We start from the raw sequence: 7,960 nt of genomic DNA, 5'->3' as shown, positions 1-7,960 counted from the left end.
AGGAGTAGGAGGAGATCGCCAGACAGATGCGGGGAGGTGGGGTGGAGGAGGAGGACAGAGAGTGGGGGAGGAAGAAGTAGAGAGGGGTAGGAGGAGGAGGAGGATATTAGTGTTTAACGTCCTGTCGACAACGAGGTCATGAGAGACGGAGCGCAAGCTCGGGTGAGGGAAGGATGGGGAAGGAAATCGGCCGTGCCCTTTCAAAGGAACCATCCCGGCATTTGCCAGAATCGATTTAGGGAAATCACGGAAAACCTAAATCAGGATGGCCGGAGACGGGATTGAACCGTCGTCCTCCCGAATGCGAGTCCAGTGTGCTAACCACTGCGCCACCTCGCTCAGTAGAGAGGGGTAGGAGGAGATGGATGTAGAGGGGACGATGAGTTGGATGTAGGGGAAGGAGTAGAAGGACAGAGGAGTGAGAAGCAGATCGACAGATAAAGGAAAGAAGAGGAGATGGATAGAGATGGACAGAGAGACGGCAAGGAGGAGATGGATAGAGAATGGGAAGAGGAGGCCACAAAGGAAAGAAGAAGAGACTGCCACAGGAAGGAGGAGGAGGAGGAGGAGGAGGAGGAGGAGGATAGTGAAAGGGTGGAGGAGATAGAAAGGCGCAGGTGGAGATGGACAGAGAGAGGGGAAAAGGTAATGGATAAAGAGAAACTATAAGGAGGAGATTGAGGAGGGAAGGAGCAGGTGGACAGAGGGGGCAGGAGAGAAAGGGGAGGAGCAGGTGGATAGAGAGTGGGGTGGGAGGAGATAGACAGGGGGCTGGGGTAGAAAATGAGGTAGAGGAAAATGGGGTAGAGGAGGTGGAGGAGGAGGAGGAGATGGAGAGGGAGAGGGGAGAAGGAGGAGATGAAGACTGGAGTAAATACAAACCCAGGCAATGCGGGTACTCAGCTAGTAAATATTTAAAACCATATCAGAATGGGCTTATTTTGGCTGAGGTGAAAAAGAACTCTCCCATCTCGCGGCTGTTGCTTCGTTTCAGGGTCGTAGCACCAGACTCAACTTTCCTCAGCAGTTACAGCCTTTGAGTTTGGATTGTGTAGAAGCCGTCATTTAAGTTCCTTGCAGACAACAACGTCATGTCACTTCTCATCCCCTTGAAGCAATCGTGGTAAAAACATCGCCACAGTCCTTGTTATGTTTAGTACCTCTGACTCAGTACGTTCACACGTACGGTAACTTATTGCTAAGGTGTTGCAGAGATCTTGGATAGTCTATCTACAATTTTGCAAAGAACCCACGCTTTCTGAACGTTTTCTGATATGATACCGGTTGACGGCCGACCCGATCTCTCATTTTTTAAATGCTTGTAGCAGTAAGTTAGTGTCCGACGGAAACCATTGTCTCCAAAAATTTTCTCCAACATTTGGAGCGCTTTCGCAGCAGTTTTCCCAAGTTTAAACAAAAAATATATACAGACACGTAACTCTTTCAGGTCAGCCGTCGCAAAACGAAAACTCGTGATGGTGTGAGAATGGAGAGATGCTCATTAGCAACTAAACCAACCACTCCGCTCGTAGCCATTTACCTCACTGACTCAAAAAAGCATGTGTGGGAAGACAGCTGGAGGTATGTTAATGTACTCATAATTATCTGTGCTCATAATTCAAATTTCAGGCACTCTTGGACACCACCTCCTATATGAAAACCTGCAAAGTAAAAGCAGACATATTCAAGACTTGATTCACTTTTTTCTATTCCCTCGTTGTCAATAACACTGCTTTCCGAACTAGAGCAAATATAAAATGAGCGTTACAAAGACTTAACCTTGCATCACCTCGCTGGATAATTCTGAGAGCTGTTATCTTCAAGGACATAGGGTAGCCATTATTCTGATAAAAACTGTACGATGTTTTTGAGAGGAGCAATAGAGATAAAAAGCTAAAGGTCACTCGAAAGATGCATATATTTCCATAATGCTCTTCTTTGTGACTTAACTACACAGCTTATCTCTGATTTGATGCCTTTACGTAAAGATCTTAATGCTGTTAAAGAAAGAATCACGAAATCGCTATTTTGTGGCAGTGATATGGTTGTAATAGTCTGCAAATTTGATCTGTTTTCAGGATCATTAGCACTAGTGCCACAAGTAGCGTGTTCTCCTGATGGTTCCTTTGTAAAGTAGCAAGCTTTCAGAATGACATTTTCACTCTGCAGCGGAGTGTGCGCAGATATGAAACTTCCTGGCAGTTTAAAACTGTGTCCGGACCGAGACTCAAACTCGGGACATTTGCCTTTCGCGGGCAAGTGCTCTACCAACTGAGCTACCGAAGCACGACTCACTTCCGTCCTCACAGCTTTACTTCTGTCAGTACCTCGTCTCCTACCTTCCAAACTTTACTGAAGCTCTCCTGCGAACCTTGCAGAACTAGCAGGAGAGCTTCTGTAAAGTTTGGAAGGTAGGAGACGAGGTACTGACAGAAGTAAAGCTGTGAGGACGGGGCGTGAGTCGTGCTTGGATAGCTCAGTTAGCAAGCTTTGTTCGACCGATAGCATATCTACTATTTCATGTTTCTCCCATCCATGGGAAACGAGTAAGACGAAGTTGTGACCCGATGTTACTTAATCTGAACACTGAGCAAGCGATAAAGGAAACAAAGCAGAAACCTTCAAAAGAGAATCACAGAGAAGACATAAAAACTTTGATATTTACCGACGACTTTGTAATTCTGTCAGAGACGGCGATGTACTCGCAGCAGCAGTCAAACAATATTGACAGTGTCTTGAAAAGAGGTTATAATATGGACAACGAGACTAAAACAAGGCAATGGGACGTAGCCGAATTAAATTAGACGATGCTGAGGGAATTAGATTAGAACGTCAATCACCACACGTGATAGATCACTTTTGGTATTTTGCAGACAATAACAGACGATGTGCGAAGTAGATAGGGTATAATAGGTGCACTGGCAATTCTGAAAAAGAAAGTATTTCTTAAAAACAGACATTCGTTAACATCGAATATAAATGTAAGACCTTTTTTGTAAATTTCTTGGCTTTCGGAAACCACCTTTTAGCCATCCAAACACAGGGAATGTTATACTACAATTGGTTATGACAATTCATTCGGACATTATTTTAAGTCATACCCAGGTACTATGTAAAACAGGATTAACAAAGGACCTATTCGACGTAAAAGAAGTTTCACAATGTGAGTATACTAAAACGAGTAAACAAGACGAAAATGAAACAAAGAATACACAGTGATAGTGTACTACACTGCTAACACAGGAAGAAGTGTTAAATCGCCGCTGGTACACATTTGGGATATTCCCAATTCAGTCCATATGAATGACCATATGTCTAAATTAATAATAAAATGCTGGTTGTATGTCCTGTGAGAATTTTTTAAAAAGCTACGGATAGAGTATTGAATATTTGTTCACGTCGACAAGTACAGAATTTAGGGACTGAGCATTCCATTTCTGCAGAGCAGCACTTGGGGACAGAGTCAGGTAACTGGCGCTTTGGTCCTCTCCTGGCATTCTAAGTACCAGGAGCACCAGATCAGCGGCGCACGGAGCTGTATCTTGTTGTTGGCATTGTCGACGAACACGTATACTACATCGTAGGATGCTAACGAAGCCGGCCGGGGTGGCCGAGCGGTTCTAGGCGCTACAGTCTGGATCCGCGCGACCACTACGGTCGCAGGTTCGAATCCTGCCTCGGGCATGGATGTGTGTGATGTCCTTAGGTTAGTTAGGTTTAAGTAGTTCTAAGTTCTACTGGACTGATGACCTCTGAAGTTAAGTCCCATAGTGTTCAGAGCCATTTGATGCTAACGAATTTGGAGACAGTTTGGCAACTGGTGACCAAGGGCCCGAAGATTACTTACAAGGACGTTTATGTGATACGTGTTCCGAGGACACTTTAGAGATACGGTTTCGATATTCTTCCTCTCCGCAAGCACACAGAGGCGCGGCGCTTAGGCTCAGCGGATAGAAGAGTTTGTCGAAGTTCCAATGATTAAATTTCAGCCGTACTATAATCGTCGTGGAGCTCCTTGGTGTTGTTTGTGCCTTATTATATCATGGTACTCGTAGAACAGTGGGATGAAATGCTGTGGAGTGACTGCCTTTGATTTTACATTTCCGCGAGCATTCCTCTTGCCAGTAAGAGGAGAACTGCTTTCTGATCTTGCATATTATACAATGACGAGCCAAAGAAACTCGTACATCTGCCTGATATCGTGTAGGGCACCCACGAGCACGCAACACGACGTGGCATGGACTCGACTAATGTCTGAAGTAGTGCTGGAGGGATTTACACCATGAATCCTGTAGGGCTGTCCATAAATCCGGAAGAGTAAGAGGGGATGGAGATCTCTTCTCAAAGCACGTTGCAAGGCAACCCAGATATGCTCAATAATGTTCATGTCTGGGGAGTTTGGTGGCCAGGAGAAGTGTTTAAACTCAGAAGAGTGTTCCTGAAGACACTCTGTAGAAATTCTGGACGTGTGGGGTGTCGCATCGTCCTGCTGGAATTGCCGAAGTCCGTCAGAATGCACAGTGGACATGAACGGTTGCAGGTGATCAGACATGATACTTGCTGGCCGCGGTGGCCGAGCGGTTCTAGGCGCTTCAGTCCGGAACCACGCGGCTGCTACAGTCGCAGGTTCGAATCCTGCCTCGGGCATGGATGTGTGTAATGTCCTTAGGTTAGTTAAGTTTAAGTAGTTCTAAGTTTAGGGGACTGGTGACCTCAGCTGTTAAGTCCCATAGTACTTAGAGCCATTTGAACCATTTTTTTAGACAGGATACTTACGTACGTACCACCTGTCGCGAGTCATATCTAGACGTATCAGGGGCCCCATATCACTCCAACTGCACACGCCCCACATCATCACAGCACCTCCACCAGCTTGAACAGTCCCTTGTTGATACGCAGTGTCCATGGATTTGTGAGATTGTCTCCATACCCGCTCGATACAAGTTGAAACGAGTCTCGTCCGACAGGTAACATGTTTCCAGTTATCAACAGTCCAATGTCGGTGTTGACGGGCCCAGGCGAGGCGAAACGCTTTGTGCCATGCAGTCATCAAGGGTACAGGAATGGGTCTTCGGCTCCGAAAGCCCGTATCAATGATACTTGAAACTTCCTGGCAGATTAAAACTGTGTCCGGACCGAGACTCGAACTCGGGACCCTTGCCTTTCGTAGGCAAGTGCTCTACCAACTGAGCTAGCCAAGCACGACTCACGCCCCGTCCTCACAGCTTTACTTCTGCCAGTACCTCGTCTCCTACCTTGCAAACTTCACAGAAGCTATCCTGCGAACCTTGCAGAACTAGCACTCCTGGAAGAAATGATGTTTCGTTTGAATGGTTCGTACGCTGACACTTGTTGGTGACTCAGCATTGAAATCTACAGCAATTTGCCAAAGGGTGATACTTCTGGCACATTGAAAGGCTCTCTTCAGTCGTCGTTGATCCCGTTATTGCAAGATCTTCTTCCGGCCGCAGCGATGTCGGAGATTTGATGCTTTACCGAATTCCTGATAGTCACGGTACAGTCGTGAAATGGTCGTACGGGAAAATCCCTACTTCATCGCTACCTCTGTGTCCCATCGCTTGTGCGCGGACTATAACACCATGTTCAATCTCAGTTAAATCTTGATAACCTGTATTGTAGCAGCAGTAACCGATCTAACAACTGCGCCAGACACTTGTTGTCTCATATAGACGTTGCCGAACGCAGCGCCGTATTCTGCCTGTTTACATATTTCTGTATTTGAATACGCATCCCTATACCAGTTTCTTTGGCGCTACAGTCCTTGTTAGGGGCAGTTTATCATATTTCATTGCTCCATGCACAGATGCCTGCGTTGCTAGTGCATCTACAGGGTGTTTCAAAAATGACCGGTATATTTGAAACGGCAATAAAAACTAAACGAGCAGCGATAGAAATACACCGTTTGTTGCAATATGCTTGGGACAACAGTACATTTTCAGGCGGACAAACTTTCGAAATTACAGTAGTTAAATTTTCAACAACAGATGGCGCTGCAAGTGATGTGAACGATATAGAAGACAACGCAGTCTGTGGGTGCGCCATTCTGTACGTCGTCTTTCTGCTGTAAGCGTGTGCTGTTCACAACGTGCAAGTGTGCTGTAGACAACATGGTTTATTCCTTAGAACAGAGGATTTTTCTGGTGTTGGAATTCCACCGCCTAGAACACAGTGTTGTTGCAACAAGACGAAGTTTTCAACGTAGGTTTAATGTAACCAAAGGACCGAAAAGCGATACAATAAAGGATCTGTTTGAAAAATTTCAACGGACTGGGAACGTGACAGATGAACGTGCTGGAAAGGGCAACCACAGAGGGCAACGCGCAGCTAGTGCAGCAGGTGATCCGACAGCGGCCTCAGGTTTCCGTTCGCCGTGTTGCAGCTGCGGTCCAAATGACGCCAACGTCTACGTATCGTCTCATGCGCCAGAGTTTACACCTTTATCCGTACAAAATTCAAACGCGGCAACCCCTCAGAGCCGCTACCATTGCTGCACGAGAGACATTCGCTAACGATATAGTGCACAGGATTGATGACGGCGATATGCATGTGGGCAGCATTTGGTTTACTGACGAAGCTTATTTTTACCTGGACGGCTTCGTCAATAAACAGAACTGGCGCATATGGGGAACCGAAAAGCCCCATGTTGCAGTCCCATCGTCCCTGCATCCTCAAAAAGTACTGGTCTGGGCCGCCATTTCTTCCAAAGGAATCATTGGCCCATTTTTCAGATCCGAAACGATTACTGCATCACGCTATCTGGACATTCTTCGTGAATTTGTGGCGGTACAAACTGCCTTAGACGACACTGCGAACACCTCGTGGTTTATGCAAGATGGTGCCCGGCCACATCGCACGGCCGACGTCTTTAATTTCCTGAATGAATAATTCGATGATCGTGTGATCGCTTTGGGCTATCCGAAACATACAGGAGGCGGCGTGGATTGGCCTCCCTATTCGCCAGACATGAACCCCTGTGACTTCTTTCTGTGGGGACACTTGAAAGACCAGGTGTACCGCCAGAATCCAGAAACAATTGAACAGCTGAAGCAGTACATCTCATCTGCATGTGAAGCCATTCCGCCAGACACGTTGTCAAAGGTTTCGGGTAATTTCATTCAGAGACTACGCCATATTATTGCTACGCATAGTGGATATGTGGAAAATATCGTACTATAGAGTTTCCCAGCCCGCAGCGCCATCTGTTGTTGAAAATTGTAACTACTGTAATTTCGAAAGTTTGTCTGCCTGAAAATGTACTGTTGTCCCAAGCATATTGCAACAAACGGTGTATTTCTATCGCTGCTCGTTTAGTTTTTATTGCCGTTTCAAATATACCGGTCATTTTTGAAACATCCTGTACTTGCCCATTGCCAGGTATCCCAGCGTGGCCTTTCATCCACACCATCACGGTGTCGCGACAGTTCCTCTGCACCCGAAACAACGTCCACAATTGCTGCAACTATGGGGTTGGTACAACTAATATGATGGTCTGTAATCAGTTGTAGGCCTGGTGTACAATCAGAGAAGATGACTATCGTGCCTGCCGTGGACATCTGTGGAAACAGCAGGGCAATCCGAAATGGCAATCAACTCGGTTGTCATAACAGTATAGTGCGGACCCAGCTTTCGTAGGCCTTGTTGTTTGCTTTGGGGTACGCGGTTATCACCAGCAGCGCATTCACTAGACATGGACCCACCACGCACGCATCGTGACAGTGACACAGGAATACCATTGCCATTGCTTTATTTTGATCCGTAATTTGGTCGTGACGTCAAACTGCATATTCGACGTTTCGTATGGACTGTTCCACTGCGGTAGAAGAAGACTTGCCAAACCTGGTGCCTTAATGCCTGCATCTCCATGTACTCAGCCGCAATGGGTGGGCGTTGGTTATTTAAATTTAAGACCTAGGCAGGCTTTTTGAAGATATATTTCTGG

General features: G+C 46.3%; 1 non-coding gene across 1 annotated transcript; it reads right to left on the bottom strand.

Moving 5' to 3' along the window:
• Positions 1–5,127: 5,127 nt before the first annotated feature.
• Trnar-acg (transfer RNA arginine (anticodon ACG)) lies at positions 5,128–5,201 on the bottom strand. Its single transcript has one exon. It is a non-coding gene; the product is annotated as a tRNA-Arg (tRNA).
• Between the last annotated feature and the right edge of the window lie 2,759 nt (positions 5,202–7,960).

The sequence above is a fragment of the Schistocerca cancellata genome, chromosome 9, assembly GCF_023864275.1.
Source record: "Schistocerca cancellata isolate TAMUIC-IGC-003103 chromosome 9, iqSchCanc2.1, whole genome shotgun sequence".
Classification (NCBI taxonomy): domain Eukaryota; kingdom Metazoa; phylum Arthropoda; class Insecta; order Orthoptera; family Acrididae; genus Schistocerca; species Schistocerca cancellata.
Note: the sequence above shows the minus strand (reverse complement) of the source record. Positions and strands in the feature narration are given on the sequence as shown.